Source organism: Mirounga leonina, unplaced genomic scaffold, assembly GCF_011800145.1.
Source record: "Mirounga leonina isolate KUSES-001 unplaced genomic scaffold, KU_Mleo_1.0 Mir_93, whole genome shotgun sequence".
Classification (NCBI taxonomy): Eukaryota; Metazoa; Chordata; class Mammalia; order Carnivora; family Phocidae; genus Mirounga; species Mirounga leonina.
This window is the reverse complement of record NW_023270854.1, coordinates 52,505,831-52,525,833: the sequence shown is the minus strand read 5'-3', so window position 1 is coordinate 52,525,833 and position 20,003 is coordinate 52,505,831. Positions and strand designations below refer to the sequence as shown.

The 20,003-nt window shown below is 45.5% G+C and overlaps 1 protein-coding gene and 1 long non-coding RNA gene across 11 annotated transcripts in view; one reads left to right on the top strand and one right to left on the bottom strand.

Moving 5' to 3' along the window:
* The window catches only part of DLGAP1 (DLG associated protein 1), a 312,708-nt gene that overhangs the window by 222,206 nt on the left and 70,499 nt on the right, over positions 1–20,003 (top strand). The gene's annotated exons all lie outside the window — the stretch shown is intronic.
* On the bottom strand, positions 1,851–19,267 carry LOC118004681. 5 transcript variants are annotated; one of them, XR_004677671.1, is made up of 6 exons: positions 19,131–19,267; positions 12,564–13,040; positions 7,158–7,289; positions 4,716–4,803; positions 3,889–4,144; positions 1,851–2,020 (listed from the first exon to the last, which is right to left on the bottom strand). It is a non-coding gene; the product is annotated as an uncharacterized LOC118004681 (long non-coding RNA). The 5 variants fall into 5 exon arrangements; XR_004677673.1 differs by lacking the exon at positions 12,564–13,040 and having other exon boundaries at positions 7,158–7,292; positions 19,131–19,266; XR_004677672.1 differs by lacking the exon at positions 12,564–13,040 and having other exon boundaries at positions 19,131–19,266.

Sequence of the window (20,003 nt, the reverse complement as noted above, 5' to 3'; positions counted from 1 at the left end):
ATCACCCAGCTAATAGGAGGCAGAGCCAGGACTGAAACCCATGTCTGTCTGATTCTAAAACTCTAAGCTGTGCCTGGAAGGGATGACGTCACTCAGGCTTTCAGAAGCGAGTACTTTTTCCAATTAGCCAGGTCAGGATTGAGCAAGGAGTTGGGAGGGAATAGCCACCTGCTGCTGCCCCAAGCTGGGCCAAGGGCAAGGCCCTGTCACCACGATCTAGCCTTATTCTTGGTCTTTTCCACAGGCACAGGCTGTGTGAAGGGGGTGGGGACCTGTAGGGACATGGAGACTGAACTCTGGGCTCCCCCTCATCCCGCTTTCCCATGCAGACCCCATCTTGGGGTTGAGAACTTTGCCCATCCTTCCCAGATTCCAAACCAAGCATAAATCACAAAATAACTAATCGAAGTGTAAATTCAATAGGAACACATCCACTTTCAAGGGTCCCCAGGTACCCGTCACTCAGTAAGAACCAGCCCAGTGCCTAGGTGGCTCAGTCATTAAGCATCTGCCTTTAGCTCAGGTCATGATCCCAGGGTCCTGGGATCGAGCCCTACATCGGGCTCCCTGCTCAGCAGGAAGCCTGCTTCTCCCTCTCCCACTCCCCCTGCTTGTGTTCCCTCTCTCGCTGTCTCTCCCTCTGTTGAAAAATAAATAAGATCTTTAAAAAAAAAAAAAAGAACCAGCCCAGGTCACTTACTTTTAAGGTGAACCCTGGTGTGCACTGGAGCCACCTGAATGCTCGCAGAGCCCACCTGGGGGGTTTCTCCATCAGTAGGTCTGGGGTATAGCCAGAGAGTCTGAGACACAATTTCCAGGTGCCCTGACACTGCGGGTTAGACCACCTTTGAGAACCACCACTTTAGGGGATGGAAGCTTTAGCTCTCTCATTTTGTTGTGGGGCACTTACCACTGCCCATGTACATGTGATAGCAGCTCTTCCCAAGGACTTCCATCCTCACCACCTGGGCTGGTTTCCCGTGGCTGCTGTAACAAGTTGCCACGATCTTGTGACTTAACACCAATCATCTTACAGCTTTGTGGTCTAAAATAGGTAGGCAGGGCTGCGCTCCATTGTGGAGGCTCTAGGGGAGAATCCACTTCCTTGCCTCTTCCAGCTTCTAGAGGCTGCTTGGCTACTTATATTCTTGGCCTTGTGGCCGATGCATCTCCAAAGCCAGCAGGATGTAGCATCTTAAAACCTCACGTCCCCCATCCCCCTTTTCTCCCCAACCCGTTTCCAACACCTCTCCTCTGATCCTGACCCTCCTGCCTCCCTCTTATAGGGACCCTTGTGATTACACTGGGGCCACCTAGATAATCCAGGTTCATCTTGCCATTTTAAAATCCTTAACTTAATCACATTGGCCAAGTCCCCACTGCTGTGTAAGGTAACACACTCACAGATTTCAAAGATTCAGAATTTAGAAACTATTGTTTTGCCTATTGCCCCACCCACCCTACCACCTGTTTAAACAGCAGGTGTCCCTCCTTCCCACAAAAGAACACCAAAACAGTATCGGGATTTGAGCGATGCAATCCTTCTTACTTTCCCGGTAATAAAGGTCCTTTATAGGACAAAGGTCTTGTCTTTTATTACAAGAGGGGAGAAGTTAGTGAAGTGCCCATCAAGATGAGCCTCTTAAGACCATGCCCCAGGGCGCCTGGGTGGCTCAGTTGGTTAAGCGACTGCCTTCGGCTCAGGTCATGATCCTGGAGTCCCTGGATCGAGTCCCGCATCGGGCTCCCTGCTCGGCAGGGAGTCTGCTTCTCCCTCTGACCCTCCCCCCTCTCATGTGCTCTCTCTCATTCTCTCTCAAATAAATAAATAAAATCTTTAAAAAAAAAAAAAAAGACCATGCCCCAAACACGAGCTAAGTCTCCCCATACTTGCCAGACTTTTTAGAATCTAGAGCCGCAATGCCTCCTCTTCAGAGCCAGGAGCCTCCGGTGGCCCCACTGGGCTTGTTCACTCCGGGCTCAGTCAGAAGCACCACCTTCCAAACCTGCTAGCAGGCCGCTTGTGAAAAACACAAAAAGAGGAACTGAATTAAAAGTCTTTATTGCCTTTTGAATTTCTGATTATTACCTTCAGAATTTCTGGGCTGAGGTCCCAACCTCAAGGCTGTGAAATTTCTGTTGGTGGGTATATTAATATGCTGAGGCTGCCATAACAAAGTACCACAGATGGGGTGGCTTAAACAACAGAAATGTATTTTCTGACAGTTCTGGAGGCTGGACGTCCAAGGCCAAGGTGGGGGCAGGTTGCTTCTTCAGAGGTCCCTCTCCTTGGCTTGCAGATGGCTCCCTTCTCCCTGTGTCCCCACATGGTCCCTCTTCTGTGAACATGTGCCCCTGGTGCTTCTCTTTTTTTTTTTTAAGATTTTATTTATTTACTTGACAGAGAAAGAGTGAGAGAGCACAAGCAGGGGGAGCGGCAGGGAGCCCAAGGTGGGGCTCAATCCCAGGACCCTGGGATCATGACCTGAGCTGAAGGCAGATGCTTAACCTACTGAGCCCCTCAGGCGTTTCCTTCCCCCCTTCTCTCTCTTCTTATAAGGACACCAGTCTTACTGGATTCAGGCCCACACTAATGACCTCATTGTAACTTAATCACCCCTTTAAAGACCCTGTCTCCAAATACAGTTGTTCTGATGTCCTGAGAGTTAGGACTTCCACATATGAACTTGGGGGTGGGCGTGGAGACACAGTTCAGCCCGTATCAGTGGGCTGGGGCTCTGGGAGATTCCAGAAGGTTACTTCTAGTGTATCAGGTGGGCTAGATGAAAGTAGCATGAGGGTCGGGGAGAGGAAGGCCAGGCTGTTGAATTTAAGAGAGTGCACCTCAGCCCAGAACAGCCTTTTGGTCTTAGATTAGGGGTGGGAGGAATGCAGAGAAGGTCAAAGTAGCCCCCAAAGGCTCAGGCTCAGTCTGTGTGAGCAAGCAGCAGGATTTAAGGCCCACCTTCCCCAGAGCCAATTCTCTGCAGAAGGTTTTTTGCTTAATACATAATTCATAGCTAATCACAGAAAGTCCACCAAGTCCTTACACACCACTGACACAGGGGAACCCAAGGGGCAGACACGGAGCATTTGTGTTTGAGGCTCTGAAAGGGCTGTGTGAGAGAAAGTGATTTCATTCTCCAGGCATGGTTCTGAGAGGGAAGTCAAACCGCCCACAAGCTGAAAAAAACCGAACAGCCTTATCTTAGTCTTGATTCCCCGCTCCTCTTTCTTCAAAGCCATTTAGAGGCAGGACACTGTGAACTGTCACTGTCAGAGTAAGTGCCATTGCAAGGTCCTTCCCAGGACATGTTGGGTCTATGACTCACAGCACCTGGAATCTCTGACATTTTTCCTTGACAAACCTTCATTACTTGCTGGTCAGACTCATTAACCAACATAGGCTTAAAATATATAAATATATAAGGACACACACACAAGGAAATAAGCCGGTCCCAAAAGAGACAAATACCGTATGATTCCACTTACACAAAGGACCTAGAGTGATCAAATTCATACAGACAGAAAGTGGAATGGCGGTTGCCAGGGGCTAGGGGAGAGGGAAGGATAGGGAGTTGTTTTATGGGGACAGAAATTTAGTTTTGGGAGATGACAAGAGTTCTGGAGCCTGCTTGCACAACAATGTGAATGTACTTACTGTAGACTTAAAAATAGTTAACATGGTAAATTTTGTGTGATATATATTTTAGCACAGCTTTTTTTTTTTTTTTTCTTCCAAAAACGCTGCTGGAAGCAATCATATAATGGAAAAAACACATGGCTGGGGTCAGGCCAACCTAGGTTAACCCCATCTCTGCCACTCACTAGTTTGGGGGCAATTTTCTGTTTTATTTCCATGTAACAAATCATCCAAAAACTTAGTACCTTAAAACAATAGCAATCATCTTGTTAGTCCTGTTTGTAAGGGCCAGGAATCTGGGAAAACCTTCTGCTGGGTAATTCTGGTTCAGGGGCTCTCCCAGGCTTGCAGTTGGTGAGGCGCTAGAACTCGGGGCTCGCTGAGCATCTCTTTCTCTTCCAATAGCCTCAAGGCTTCTCCATGTAACTTTTCCACGTGGCTGATGGCGGCTTCAGGGCAACTGGACAGCTCCTGTGGTGGCTCAGGGCTTCGGGCAGGCAGCTGCCCCAGGGAGAGAGGTAGAAATTGCATCCATCACCTTTTCTGATCTAGCCTCAGAGGTCATACAGGTCACTGCCTTCACACTCCCTCAGTCAAAAACAAATCATACACCCCCCAGATTCAAAGGGAGGGGAACTAGACTCCACCTCTTGACAGGAAGTGGCAAAGTTCCAGAACAGGGCTTGGCCAGCTATGCCCTCAGACCAAATCTGGTTCACCTCTCCAAAACAGCCCCGCTCACTCATTTGCATGTTGGCGTTGGCTTTGGCTTTGCCACAATGGCAAAGTTAAGTGTTTGGGACCAGAGAGTGCATGGTCCACAAAGCCTAAAATCTTTTTTTTTTTTTTTTTAAGATTTTAGTTATTTATTTGTGTGTGAGAGAGAGGACAAGCTGGGGGAGGAGGGGCAGAGGGAGAGGGAGAAGCAGGCTCCCTGTTGAGCAGGGAGCCCAATGTGGGGCTGGATCCCAGGACCCCGGGATCATGACCTGAGCCATAGGCAGATGCTTACCCAACTGAGCCACCTGAGCACCCCAAATATTTACAGCTCTTGATAGAAAAGTTTCCTGACCTGTTCTGGAAGAATCTGTCAGAAAATACGGTTGCATCCACCTCTGGCAGGTTACCATCCTCTCTGAACCTCTCCTCCATCTCCAAATCTGTAAAATGGAATGAAGGTCATGTGGAAAAAGTACTCAGCACAATTCCACGCCTACACAGGTAAAGTATAAAATGTAGTTCTTCCCTTTCCTGGCCTTATTATGATTTGAGAGCCACAGACTGATGTTTGTGGCCACAACAGGTCTATTAGCAGTGTCAGAAATTCCCAATTTTAGACACTCCTTGGCATTAAGGCAGACTTTACAGAGAACCTTTTTTAAAATACATTTTTATTACTCTGGAGGAAAGAAATGTTTGCAAGAACTTTTCTAAAAATTCAATGCATTCATTTATCAGACTCGCTAGAGTTTTACCCTTCAAAGAGGGAGCATCTAAGGGAATGAAAGAGATCTGGAAAATTTGGAATTGATTGAGTGGGGAAGAACAGGATGGCAGATCTCCCTTTAGCTATGGAGAGAAAGACTCAGGAAATTTTACCTACTTTACATTTGTGCTCAGAGCTGCCTCTGCCTCAGACGAAGCAAAGAAAAATGTTTTCTTGGTCTCCCCTTACCCATCACCTCCCTTTCCCATTGCTCGGACTAGCTAGCTCCACTCCAACTGCCTCCCACCTGCCAAGGTCTCCCTTGGATTTTTCTCTCATCATCTGGCTATTGCTAAGGCCAATTCCCCAGCAACTCCCTCAAAGATTATCTGCGCATGACCCAGCTCTCCTCCTTGCACCAAATTCACAAAGGGGCATCGTAGAGCCTATTTATTAAGTGCCTTCGGATTCTATCTCTTTATAAGCAAGTTTCTATTTAAGAAAATAGAGACCCCCAATTAGCACTTACCATGGTAACATTAGACCTGCCAGTCCCAACTTTTCTACTCATTTATTCAAAACCATCAGTTATCAACTCTATTTATGCAGTGTATTAAAAATTATTTTCTATCTCCTCTCCAAGTTTTGTTTGATTCCCATCACTTTTAAAATTCACTTAGCTTCACTCTAAGCAATGTTGGAAGAACTGTTCGTTTTTAATGCAGCTATTTGTTGCCATGTTATTTTTATATCAAATATTATGAGTGTTTTGGGGTGGATGCGAGGGGAAGTATTAGAGACCATTCCCTTTGGCCCTATTAATTTTTACAGCATTCCCCCCCTCTTATTTACCTAAATTTGCAATTTCATGCAAATTTTATAAAACTATCCCCAGAGCTCCAACTCAACATTAGCCAAAGGCCAACTCAATTTATGCTGCTCCAGGAAGAATTGTGGTTTGGGGGGTGCCTGGATGGCTCAGTTGTTAAGCATCTGCCTTCGGCTCAGGTCATGATCCCAGGGTCCTGGGATCAAGCCCCGCATCAGGCTCACTGCTCAGTGGGGACCCTGCTTCTCCCTCTGCCTGCCGCTCCCCCTGCTTGTGCTCTCTCTCTAATAAATAAATAAAATCTTAAAAAAAAAAAAAGAATTGTGGTTTGGAAAAATTACTCAGCTGGCTCCCAAAAAAGTAACAATTGTTAAGACTGTTGCTGTTGTTCCTACTACAGCTGCAGAGCACTTTGCAGTTTACAAAGGGCTTTCACACCTGCTGCCTCTTTCATGTTCACCATAACAACTACCTTATAGTCATGGTCCCATTCTACAGATTATTATAAAATGAAACAGAATGCACTCTACAGATTATTACAAATGAAGCACAGAATACTTAAGTGCATTGCCCGAGATCACAGACCTACCAATTTACAGAACTGGAATTCCAAAGACTTTTGCTTCATCCAGGCATTCCATTCATTTATAAATTCATACCTTTTTCTTTAAAGATTTATTTAATTTTAGAGAGAGAGAGCAGGGCAGGGGTGGGGGGAGAGGAAATGAGAGACTTGAGAAGACTCTGCACTGAGCATGGGGTCAGACACAGGGCTCTATCCCATGACCCTGACACCATGACATGAGCTGAAATCAAGAGTTGGCCACTTAACCGATTGTGCCACCCAGGCACCCCATAAATCCATACTTTCCAAGTGTCCTAGGCACAGGGCCCTCTCAACCAACACTGTTCCTTTTACTCCTTTCTCCAGAATGCCAACCCTTTTCTTCCTGAGAAAGGTTAGGTTGATTTTTTTTTTTCAAAGACTTTTATTTATTGGGGTGCTTGGGTGGCTCAGTCGTTAAGCGTCTGCCTTCAGCTCAGGTCATGATCCCAGGGTCCTGGGATGGAGCCCTGCATCAGGCTCCTTGCTCAGCAGGAGGCCTGCTTCTCCCTCTCCCACTCCCCCTGCTTGTGTTCCCTCTCTCGCTGTCTCTCTCTCTGCCAAATAAATAAATAAATAATCTTTAAAAAAAAAGATTTTTATTTATTTGAGAGAAAGAGAGAGCATGAGTTTTGTCTCATCATATACCACCTACCTGGCACTAGACAAGATAAATAAGACACCTGGTTGTCATGGAGATGGGCTGGTATAATCTCACCACCTTTGGATGGAACTATCGCTTCGGAGGGTCACAGGCCTTTTGCACAGGATGCACCTGGCTTAGTAGCTGCTAAGACAAAAGAAAGGGATTTCTCTTATAACATTATTGTTGCTGTTACGTATACTATTTATTGAGCACTTACCATCTGTCAGGCAATGTGGTGAGCATTTCTCATATGTTACTTCATTTTATTCTCCCAACAACCCCCTAAGGAAGGTATTCTAATCCTCATTTTACACAATAAGAAACTGATATTCAAAGAGAGTAAGCAACCTTCCCCAGGTGGCACACTTTTAAATCAAGGTCCCCCTCTAAAACTTACATTTTTAAAAAATTTTTTTCCAAGATTTTATTTATTTATTTGTCAGAGAGAGATAGCGAGAGAGGGAACACAAGCAGGGGGAGTGGGAGAGGGAGAAGCAGGCTTCCCGCTGAGCAGGGAGCCCGAGGCGGGGCTGGATCCCAGGACTCTGGGAGCATGACCTGAGCGGAAGGCAGACGTTTGACGACTGAGCCACCCAGACGCTCCTAAAACTTACATTTTGAAACATCATGCAATATTGTCTCTCAGGCATGGAAAGCAAAGAAGTTGTTGTTTAATAGATTTCTAGTAATTTAAGTAGACAATTTTAGGGCTGGTATCTTACCCTATTACCCTAGTAATCTAAAGAAATCCAGTTGACAGGCCTTAAGCAGAGTTTGGAGAGGGTCTGCAACTTTAAATTCTCAAGTACTTGAACTTAGAGTAAGCAGGTCCCATGCATATCCTGCCCTCCCACCCTCTCTGGCTGGAAATCATGAGTGTTGGTTATGAAAGCAAGGGAAACATACTTGCAAGTGCTTTTGTTTTTGTCTTGTTTTTGTCTTTTCTGAACTCTAGAGAGCATGAAAAAGTTTTAAACCACTAATAAGGATCTATCCAGCAAGACATCAGAAATTCATGGCAATTTTTGCCTCTTCCAAAGCTCAAGACAGCAGAGGCTGGAGGTAGTCACAGTGTATGATTTGAACGAGTGGTGGAAGGTGGAGGGGTGCAGGCCCTCTGGAGACAGCCCCAGCTGGAGGCTGCAGAGCTGCTGGGATGGGGTACAATGGCAGAAGGCTGGTAAGGACTCAGCTGAAGAGCAGAATGGGCAAGGGACAACTCTGCACCCTCGGAAAGTGTGTCTAGCTTATAAAAGATGCATCACCTTCATGGTCAATTACATCTTTGTGCATCTCCTATTCGTAGGTGGTTACTGGGCTGCCATGGGAGAGCATGGAACTGCTTGAAACTGGGCAGTGAAGGAAGGCTCTCTAAAGAGAGAATTTATGAGTTGAGACCAGAGTGATAAAATGAAGTTTTAATATTAGACACCAGGGAGAGGCATCTGAAAATGTGTGTTCATGCCTGTAACATCTGTGCCGGGCCCTTCATGTTATGGAAACCCAAACATCTGAAAAGTATAGAATTTCCCCCCTTGGGAAGTTTGCAAGATGGTTTTTTGTTATATTTGAATATTGTTGTATCCAATAATGTAGGAAGGAGAGGAAGGGCAAAGAGCCTACCTCCTGGGTGTCAGACAGAAGTGCCACACTGTGTCACCTTACACTATATTCACTTCCTCATTCATCTCATTACACCATGAGATCATCAGTGTCACTGCCCTAACTCAGCAGATGAAAAAACAGAGGTCAGAAGAGCTGAATCCTATGAGGTCATGTAGCCTCTAATTGGCAGGTCAGGATTTGCACCAGGTCTGGCTGACTTTGAAGAACTACCTTTTCCAGTCACCACGCTACTATGGATGAAGTTGGGCCACCAAGGCTGAGAGTCTTTCTGAAATACAGAAATCCTGGTCTGGTGATATCTTGTATAATAGAATTTGTCATACAGAATCATTTAATCCAAGAAGTAAATAGAGTAGTAAACAAAGATCTACCTGATCGCTAATTTTCCTCATTCTCGTCCAAGAGCATTGGAATAGTACTGTAAAAAGCACTGCGATGAGGTTTTTTTGTTTGTTTTGGGGGTTTTTTGTTTTTTGTTTTTGGGTTTGTTTTTGGGTTTTTTTTTTGGAGAGAGTGTGTGTGAGTACAGGGGGTTGGGGGCAGGAGGGGCAGAGGGAGAGAGAATTCTAAGCAGGCTCCACACCCAGCACCGAGCCCAACACAGGGCTCAATCTCACAACCCTGAGCTCATGACCTGAGCTAAAGTCAAGAGTCGGATGCGTAACTGACTGAGCCACCAGGCACCCCTGTGATGAATTTTATAATAAAGATATGTAGGAGCTACTAATGGAACACAAACGAAGTGAACCTTGATGAATGAACAGGAGTGTTCAAGGACGCTTAGCATATATAAGTTCATTTGCATAAGTCTAAGTCAAATAAATAAGTAAATAAAATTTTAGAAATAAAATCAAAGTGACTTAGATGGGAAAGGCATTCGTTTTCTCAAATAATAGCAAATCTAGAGGTAAGGCAGCCAATGAATATATCCAGACCAGCTTCCTGCCATCTTTCCACCCATCATCCTCAATGTGGGTTTGTCTGCTCAGGCAGATGCCCCTTGTGGTCCCCAGATGGCAGCCACACTTCAGGGTATCTCTTGCTGATGACAACGTCCAGAGGAAGAAAACGAATGTCCCTGCCTTGTGTTGCTTTAACTAGGGAGGTAAACCTTCCTAGAATCATTCCCATCAGACGTCCCTTCAACGAAGATTCAGCCTCCAAATCTAGGGCAGGGGTTGACTTCCCAAAAAGTCATGGCTGCTTGGAAAAGTTAACAGCATTGAGGTCCTGTTGGCAAGGAGGGCGGTGATGAGAGAGCAAACAGCAATGTGTGTGCCACAGGCAAGAAGACATGTAAAAAAGATGGCATTCTGGAAACAGTAAGCTGTTAGGTGTGAAAACATCAGGAGTTCTATGTCAGTGTTCATGGTATTTTATGGGACAATGTTCCTTAAGCTCCTAAAGACAGTGAAATATCAAACAATATTAAGAGGCTTTCATTATTTTTTTAAATGTGGGATTCATACAAAATTTCCTTCAAAACCAGGGCACCTGGGTGGCTTGGTTGAGAAGCTGCCTTCGGCTCAGGTCATGATCCCAGGGTCCTGGGATCCAGCCCCGCATCATTGGGCTCCTTGGCTCAGCAGGGAGCCTGCTTCTCCCTCTTCCTCTGCCCCTCCCTCTTCTTCTGCCCCTCCCCTGCTCCTTCTCTCTCTCTCAAATAAATAAAATCTTAAAAAAAAAAAATCCTTCAAAACCAAATGGTTAAAAAAAAGAAAAAATAGGGGCACCTGGGTGGCTCAGTTGGTTAAGCGACTGCCTTCGGCTCAGGTCATGATCCTGGAGTCCCGGGATCGAGTCCCGCATCGGGCTCCCTGCTCGGCAGGGAGTCTGCTTCTCCCTCTGACCCTCCTCCCTCTCATGTTCTCTGTCTCTCATTCTCTCTGTCTCAAATAAATAAATAAAATCTTTAAAAAAAAAAAAAGAAAAAATACACAGCAATATATATGGTAAAAATGAAATTAGTCAGGTGTCACAACAGTGATGACCTAATAGTGTATCTAATTGGTATTCTGACATGTATATGTTTTTATGATTACAATAGCAATGATTTTTTTAATTAGAAAATTTAGAGAAGCCCAAAGAATAAAGTAAAAATCATCCATAAGCACATCACATGGCTCTAACTGCTTGATGTCAGAGTACACAGTTTTATACAGAATTACAACAGTGACTTTTTTTCTTTGTTAGAGTGCACTTTCATGTCAATTTCTTCTTATCATAATATTCTGTCAAATTTTCTGCCAAAGGCAAGCTACTGCTGATCAGTTTAGGGAAAAGAGCAACAGACCTGCTTCTAAATTAAAGAATTTAAAGTTGCTGTTTTTGTTTCTTTTTTCCCCCTAAAGAGGTAAATTTCTGTAGCCTTTCTACTTAATAGAGCAGGTTCTCTAAACCCAGACTCTGTAACATACATAAGTAAGGCAAGTGGCAAAGTGCTGGTGTGGGATGCTGCGAGAGCAGCTGCAAGCACTGGAGCAAGGTCTCTTCCCAGCGAGATGCAGAATGGTTTATGAGTCAAGGTGGCAGGTCCCAGCACTCAGAAAGGGGTAAGGATGTGCTGGTTGGAACCTTCAGGAAGGCTGTGTCTGTCCCATGGGCTTTCATGGAATGACCACTACAAGGGGTCGTGGGGATGTGCAGATTTCTTTACTTTTTCATTTCCAATATAAAAAGAAAATCTGAACATCTCTCCATATAATAGCAAACAACAGCAAGACTTCTCTTTTATATGTTGGGAACTGCCTGGGCAGGACTCCATTATTAGAGGTTGCTGTTTTATTTTAAGTCCCCTTTTTCTTTCCAGGGAACTTGATGGTTTTAATGACAAAGAGTAAAAGCAGTCGGGAGGATGCAGAGTTCCAAGGCCCTTTTGAAAAGTGAGCAGGAAACCCAGTTATTCAGAATCTCCAAAGCCCTAGACTTCATGCGAGACTTTCTCCTGTGGGCAGACCTGTCAGCTGGAGAGTGACAGTTTCTGTTCAGTATCTTCAACCCTTGCTCCAAGTGTATCCAGCAGCGTGGAAGCAGACATAAGGACAGACCCAGTGAGACCAATTAGAAAAGTGTTTCTCAGAATATTGTGGCAAACAAAATTCATTTTTACCTGTTGCCCAGAATGTACACAGATCCAGATGCACACACAAACTGAAACAAGTCTCACAAAACAGTACTTACTTTTTCCTTTGTCTGACGCAATCTCACATTTTCTAATCTGCTTCATTTTTTAAATGGTGAAACTGCATGACCCACCTCAACTGATTTCATGACCCCTGAATAAGTCACAACTGGTGGTTAGAGAAACCGTGAGTTAGGAAGTTGCTGTGATCCTCCAGAGAGGACGTAATAGGATCTAGTAAAGCAGAAAGAGGGCTTGTAGGAGGTAGGATTCCAGACGGATTTAAGAGGAGCAAGGACTCAAAGGAATTAGAGATAATGCCCAGTTTGGGCTTGAGCTCTGGGTAGATAAAGGGATCATTTGCAGAGATGGGTAGCGTTAACTGCAAGACGTAGTATGAGGGTCAAGATAAGGAGCATTTGAGGAATGACCCTTTTCGGGGTAAACACAAATGTCTCCCTGAATTTGAAGCAGAGCGAAGAAAAACTAAGGACCACATTACATAACTCCAGAGTGTGTTCAACTTTTGCTAAAAGAGAGACCAAAATGGGGCGATGGAAAAAAGGCAATCATTAACGGGGAGGAGTGGGCTCTGAGCCTGGAAATTCTACTTGGAAAGGACAGTCCAGCTCCAATTCCCAGGGAAACAGCCCAGATCAAAGACTCACCTGGCGCTCTGCTATTGGTGCGCACAGGGCTTTTGTAAGGGCTGAGAATAGGGTAAGGATAGCCTATGGCTTTTCATTTAGCAAACCCGTTGGCAGGAGTTCACTTCTTTACGCACAAAGTTGGCATCAAATTTAGAATTCCCCATCACCAGTTCAGAAACTTAACAGGCATTTCTTAGGCACTTCTTAGAAAAATGGGAATCCATTAACTTTATTCTTCATGCACGCTCTCTGACAGCATCGGGTCAAAGGGACTTTTTTCCTTCGCCTTTTCATAGCTTCCACAGTGGCAATCCTTCTCCTTCTAAATCTTTTCTTTTACAAAACAATAGGGAGTGGTGGTAGCCTGTGGCTAGTTGAAGATTTCGAACAATAGGTGTTTCTGAGCCGAGCTTATTGAAACGGTCTTGTCTGTGTCCTGGGGGAGATTGTAAATGAGATGTCAACAGGAGCTCTTTTGTGCAGATGGCATTCAGCCTGAAAGAGAGGAATTTCCTTACTGTGCTAGTATTTAAAGTAGATTTGTTGCTGCTTTTGCTAAAACTTTTTATCCAACTGCCTGAGCTAAAAGCACTGAATGAGTCACTCGGTGTGATTGTGACTTCCTTCCCTCCTTAGCAAAGCCCTGACTCAGTCATTTACATTTAGAAAGGAAGACTCCTAAGAAGATTTCTTGGATTTTCCTCAGTTTGAGCCTCTTTTCTAGACTGTCACGTGGACCTGAGCTGTCAGCAATCCTGTTACCCCCAGGAGAGGGCAGCCTGGACAGGCTGTTTTTCTCACTCCCGGGAAAACTCCTGGCTGTTTTGCTTGCTTGCTTTTAAAATCCAAGGAGAGAGAGAGTTTCCTGCCTTAAGCCTTTTCCTTTCTCCCTTTTTTTTTTTTTTTTGTAAATGACAGGCAATTTCAGTTTACTATAATTACCACGGAGGTTTGACTAACTCCACCCTTAGATGATAAGGCAACTGCTTTATTACCTCTCAGCCAGGTGCCTGAGGGTGACAGGACTTGCCTTTATCTGGAGACCTGACAAAGTATCAGCAACTGCAAATGGGCTGAATCTTTGAGCAGTGGCCATCCAAATGCTTCCCTTCTCTGTGATCCATTTCCCGGCTCTTTATTGGTAGTTACTTTCAATCCAAACACCAGCGCTGCTTTCCTCTAGTTTTTCCGCATTCCTGCACCTTGGCATGTCAGCCGTCATACTGCTATCACAATTACAAACGGTGTAAATTACAAACCCCGGCCCCAAGCCTGCACCAGACTGTATTAACATCCTCTGGCTTGGTAGATTTGCTGTGGGTATAGTTGCCTTTTCAAATTGAGGCTTGATATAATCTTTAACCTATGACCAGAAATCCAAAATAATCAAATCGTTTTGCCTTTACTTTCTCTGGTTCTTTTTTGAAAAGGAGAATGTTACCCACAGCAGGAGGGAGTGCAGTGCTTGTTTTAGATACTGAACATTTCTAGTGCTTCATCTATGTATGTCTGCTGTTCTCTCTAATGTGTTTACCTGCCCCTCGGTTTATTCTTTAATTCAAGCTCTTACATGGATTATCTCCTATCGGGTTGGAAATGTGGTGTAAAAATGTGCGTTTTGAAAATAATTTTGGGGGCGCCTGGGTGGCTCAGTCAGTTAAGCATCTGCCTTCAGCTCAGGTCGTGATCCCAGGGTCCTGGGATCCAGTCCCCATGTGGGCTCCTTGCTCAGCGGGGAGTCTGCTTCTCCCTCTGCCCTGCTTGTGCTCTCTCTCTCAAATACATAAAATGAAAGAAAGAAGGAAAAGAAAGGGAAAGGAAAGGAAGAAAGAAAAAAGAATTTTCAAACTGTGTGTATTAGGTAGGGCTCCAGTGAGTTAAGAGTGCCTTTGCAGAGAAACTCCAAGGTGAGTGTTCTAAGCTGCATGTACTTAGCATGGTGCCCAGCCTGGACCTAGCACAGAGCCACCCTCCTGTGAATACAAATTATGGTGGGTCAAGAAGAACATTGGTTTCATTTATTTTACTGGGAAGTAACTATAGCCTGAGGGCAGGGGGTGAGAATGAGAAAGAGAATGACAGAAAAACCAGTGAAAACACATCCACGCAACCTTGCAAATATGAGGTGTTTATCTTCAAGAACACGTAAGACTATCCCATTCTGTGGTTTATGTACACATCATTCCACCTTGTGGGGAAAGGTTACTTGAAAGCCCCTACTAGCATCCCAATTACCATTTTTACAAAAATCAAAACTAGATGTTTCTGAATACAGTGTGTGAAACCAATGAACACCCAGAACTCCAACACGGTCAAGAAAAGAGAGACGATGTCAGGAGTATCATCAAACCTGATCTTGGATCTCTCTTTTCCTTAAACATAGGGAAACCTTGCCCGCCTACAACGCAGAGTCCGCCACCACCCCTCCCCACCCATCCACCATCCCCCCATCCTTTCCATAGGCTTGGTTGGGACACAGCTCCAGGCAGGGCCTGAGATGCCTCTGAAGGAGAAAGTCCCCAGCTGGAGCACTTACTGCTCCAAGGCTTCCAAAAGGAGCAGGGAAACATCATTCCTTCATCTGCAATTCTGAAAGCCATTGGCCAAAACCTGACCTTGGAACTGCTTGCAGTGTGACTGGTCTACCTCTTCTGGCAGACAAACAGGTTAGAGTACGTGATTCAGAGGCGCTGCCCCAGACCCCCGGGGTATGGCAGGTATATTCGCTTTCTACAATCCAAAAAAGTTCTAAATTCCAAACACATTCAACCAAGAGAGTCAGATAAGGACTTTTAGATACAGCCAATATTCTCATACGGGTTCAAAGGAGAATCTTAAGGACAAAACTAGAAGGCAGCTATTTCAAATCTAAGTAAGGAGGCTTAGGTGGGAAGAAGTCAGGCTCCAGCCAGACTCCACCCTGGAGAACCTGGGCAGCTCACCCTCTCCAGCCTCACTTGCGGAATTGGGATTCTAGGTACAGCGCCTGGCTCTCTTGGACACAGTGAAGGCGGACGAGGTGGGGGCAGGTAGACTAGTAAATCGATACCAATTTTAGTGCGGGCCTCATCAGTCTCCTAGGTTATTTTTTTTAAAAGATTTTATTTATTTATTTGAGAGAGAGAGAATGAGAGACAGAGAGCACGAGAGGGAAGAGAGCAGAGGAAGAAGCAGACCCCCTGCCAAGCAGGGAGCCCGATGCGGGACTCGATCCCGGGACTCCAGGATCATGACCGGAGCAGAAGGCAGTCGCTCAACCAACAGGGGCCCACTCCTAGGTTATTTTTATTAAATTTTTGCCAAATGACAAAAACCCAACTGTAAAATAGAATTTGTAATGCAATTTTTAAGAGGCCCTTTCCATACCAACTGTAAAGACTGACTGGAGGACTGAAGTCCTGTTTGTAGCGTAGTATAGACAGGCCTGGGGACACCTGGACAGGTCGTTCTCTGGATCTGTGTTCTCATCTGTCAGGGACACAGTTAGATAAGGAGGTGTCATTTTAAGCACTGATTCAGTTATTTGAGACTCAGTAGCGGGCTGGTCTCCTTCCTGGGCCGAGTTGGCTGACAGAAACTGTGTTCTACAGATTAACCCAGGCAGTTTTCCTGTTTTTCCTTTGAAAAGGGGGGTTTCAGAGAGGAAAGAAGAATGGAGTGGGATGAATAATTAACTGCCTAACTACACACACCAGGGCGTCCTGTGGCCTCCCAAATGCCCTGCTCTCCAGACCCAGATAATTACTCCTCATCGTGCTGAAACCAACAGGAAGGAATGGTGGATGCATTTTCTTTCTTCTACACTTCCCCACACATCCTGTTTTCCCAGGTTGGGGGATTTGAGCTTGCCTTGTGCAAAAGCTTCTGCTCCAGGCCAAGCCCTCCCTGCAGACCCCCCCGTCCATAGGGCAGCAGAAGCAGGCAGCTGATAGGGCTGCCCTCTCTCCAAAGCCCAGGCCTTGACAGTGAGCAGGGGCTACCGACACATCCAGCTGGAAGTTCCAGTCAGGACTTAGCCTGACTGGACTCGTGACACACGCTGGTTTGCACACAGGTCACTCACTGCACAGCCAACTGACTTTCTCAAGCAGGACAAGTTGGCAATACGATACCCTGTTCCCACCGACCGTCAGCTACTCCATACAGACCCGGGGTGAGGTAGGCTTGAGTTCTACTTTGTTTACCAGACACCAAACAACATGGCAAGAGAGTCCTATTTGGTTGTGTGATTCCACTCCAGATTTTTCCCTTTATTCTAGGCTCCAGGTCCCACTGTGCAGGTGCTACCAATCCTCATGAAATAAGACCAGGAGGTAAAGAAAGTTCTTGGCTCTCAGATAACCACCTTGTGCAAGCAGAGAATAGCAGAATATTAAGAGGGCAAAGAAAGGCAGATGCACACGAAAAGAGCAGTTAGCATCATGGGCCCCTCCCGAGGCCATTTGCTGAGGGCCCGTGGGTAAAGCCAAACAGAGGATGGAGGAAGTTAGGTGAATAATCCATAGGGCTAACTGCTTTCAGGTGGCATTAGTGTGGGCTTTTTGCATACTAGCTCATGGTGAAAGTTGGCCAATCACAATCGCACTCAGCCAGCCCTTGGCCAGTGCCAAACAGAAGTGGGCATCGGTGACAGGAGATTCAATTGTACTATCCAACGTCACAGAAAATGGCTTTGCCGAGTATTCATTTCACTTCTACCCCAGTGACCTCCCTTTCCAGATTAGTAGTCCTTTTTTCTTTTTCTCCAGGAAATGTCTTCTCATCCCTGTTCATTCCTTCATGTAACAAGTACTTTACTACAGTACTCCCATGTGCCATGCACATTCCAAGCACTGCAGACATCATGAATAGAACGGACAATGCCTGACCTGCTGGTTCTTACATCCTTAACTATATTCCTTTCTCAGAATTCCTACTCAAGGAAAAAAAAAATTACCTACAGAGTCTATAGGAAAGTATCACTGTGAAGTGACATCTGACAAGAAATGAAAGCTAGCTGATGAGAAGCTTAAAAGAAAAATTTCCTTCCCCACTCCTGGCACCATCCTTACCCCAGGCCTTGTAGTCCTTAGTCTGCACTAACCTGAGGAGTTGGTAGACCAACTGCCCAAACAGGAAACCTTATATAATTTGCTAACCCTGACCTTGGGCCCTGAATCTTCCCCTCCTGTAAACAATCCATTCAATCCAGGAAAACCTGCAGACTGGCTGGGACAAATTTTGAAAAACACACACAATGTTACAAACATTGAAAAAAAATCCCTAGGTCCTAGAGGAAGTGACATATCTGACTCAATGGTAGAAATCACTTCATAAAGTGATGGAACAAATGGAAACTTAATCCTAACAGATGAAACTGCCACGGCAGTCACTTCTGTACATGGATGACTCAACAGCACCTGTTGGAAAGACCGGGAAAATGAGCCGTGAAATCCTGATCACATTCCCTTCTGGTAGCAATGGCCCTGCCTTGCAAATTAGTAAGCCCCATGTTCTCAACATCCTGCCTTCAGTATTTGTGCCTAGATCTTAAGGAGGCTATGACTCACTGTGGCTACTGGTCAAATGATTCTTACTCAGAGCTGTGGGCTTTTAATCTTTAGTATTAAATGGTCTAGGCAAATACTAGCCAAATGTCTGTCTACTTTCAAGATGTTCCTTTGAAATGATTGATTTCAGGCAACAACTGGTTTTCCATATGGTAACCCTCAATTTCTAATATTATTTAACTTGCTGCCAAGCTTCATTAAAAGTCCACATTAGAAGTTTTAGACCTCAGTCCCCTAACCTGGGCCTTCTAAAATGACTTTCCTCCAAACATCGTTTAACTTCCTTTAATTTTGTTAATTAATGGAACTTTCTGAAGAGCACAGTTACTTTGATCTAAACCTCTTGCTTAGTTTCCAGTTAACATTTCCAGAGGGAGAAAGAAAGGATGCCCTCACAACTGGCGGGAGCTATCAGCAGCTCACAACTGTAGCCTTCCCTCCAAATCAGAGACATCAGAAGGGGGAGTACCTGAGAGAAAGAAGACTGGTTAAAAATAGTGCCCTTGGCACTTCTGTGGGTGTTTGCCCCACACAGAGAATAAAAGCTAAACTGGTACTGCAGGCCCTACTCTCTGGGAAGCTGGGCCTGCAGTCTGGGAATCCTAAATAATCCTTACAAGTAGACTAACTGGAAGCCAGAGATGTGAATTAAAAATGTTCCTGCCCCAGAGAAAGGTTTCTACATACAAGTCACAAAATCACATAAAGATTAAAAATGCAAAATGCAAGTCCCGCCCGGCAGGAATCCTCAGTTTCTTGGCTCTTACTCCTTGCTGCCACCCACCTAACCAACCGGCTACAGCAGTTCTTGCTTTTCAACTTGCCGCCATAGAAAATGTTACCCTAGCTGTTGCTGAAAAACAACAACAAAAAACACAACTTCAACCCAGAGATCTTATGCTGCAGCTAGGGTAAAATTTTTGGTAAGGCGAGAAGTTAAAAGGCAAGACGTTCTGAATCTTGACTAGCGCTCTTGATGTCTTTTTGGAAGACAAGTCTAGCAAAGATGTCCTGCCCTTCCCCTAGCGTGACTTACCTCGGGTCTGAGCCGCGGATTTCAGGGTACCTCGGTGATGTTCCGAGCTTAGCCACAAGGCGGCACTCGAGAGCAGGGCTGCCCGCCGCAGTACCTTTCTCTCAGCTTCTTGGCTGGGGGGTGGGGCGGGGTATGGGTGCGGGGGGGGGGGGGGGATGCGGCTGGCTTTTTAAAAAAAATCCATTTGTTCTCTGAGATGATGCCACTTGCCATTTTATAAAGCAAAGGTTGCCACGTTACCTGTTGCCAGGTTCCTGGGAGGGCGTGGGGGAAATGTGGGCGAGAAAGGTACAGCACGAAGCCCTCCAGCTTGGTGCCTTTCAAGCTCTTTGGACCGGGCAGGCGCTGACGTTTGGAGAGCAGCTGCCGCGCGTTGCCGGAGCATTGTTTGGTTGTAGTTCTAACAGAGGAGTGGCTGCCTGTTACATCATTTCCAGGCATGAAGTGCCTGGGGCTTTTTCCCCCCGTTTTTAATGAGTAACTCTGACCCTCCCTCCCTGGATTTTGGTACAGTACAGGCACTGTGCGCCACAGCCTCACCTCAGGAAAGCCCAAGTTTTGTAGCAACTTGTTAAAACAACTTGGGGGCCTCTTAGAAAAGGAAAAAAAAAAAAGCTGTGACTCTGAAACAAACCTTCCCATTCTTCCCTGGGAGAACAATGTTGTGTTTGATTAGCAGCGGAGGGCGGCTGCCCCCGAGATCTGTTCTCCCGCAAGAGCCGGGCTGCTATCACATGAATAGATCTCCAAGCCAGACAAGCCGAGGCTTGGGGCATTTGTCTGGCATTAGGAAGTGTCTGGAATACTAGTAACTACCAACTGGCAAGTCCTATGACTAAAGAGTTATTGCACCACCCCTCCCTCTCTGTCCAC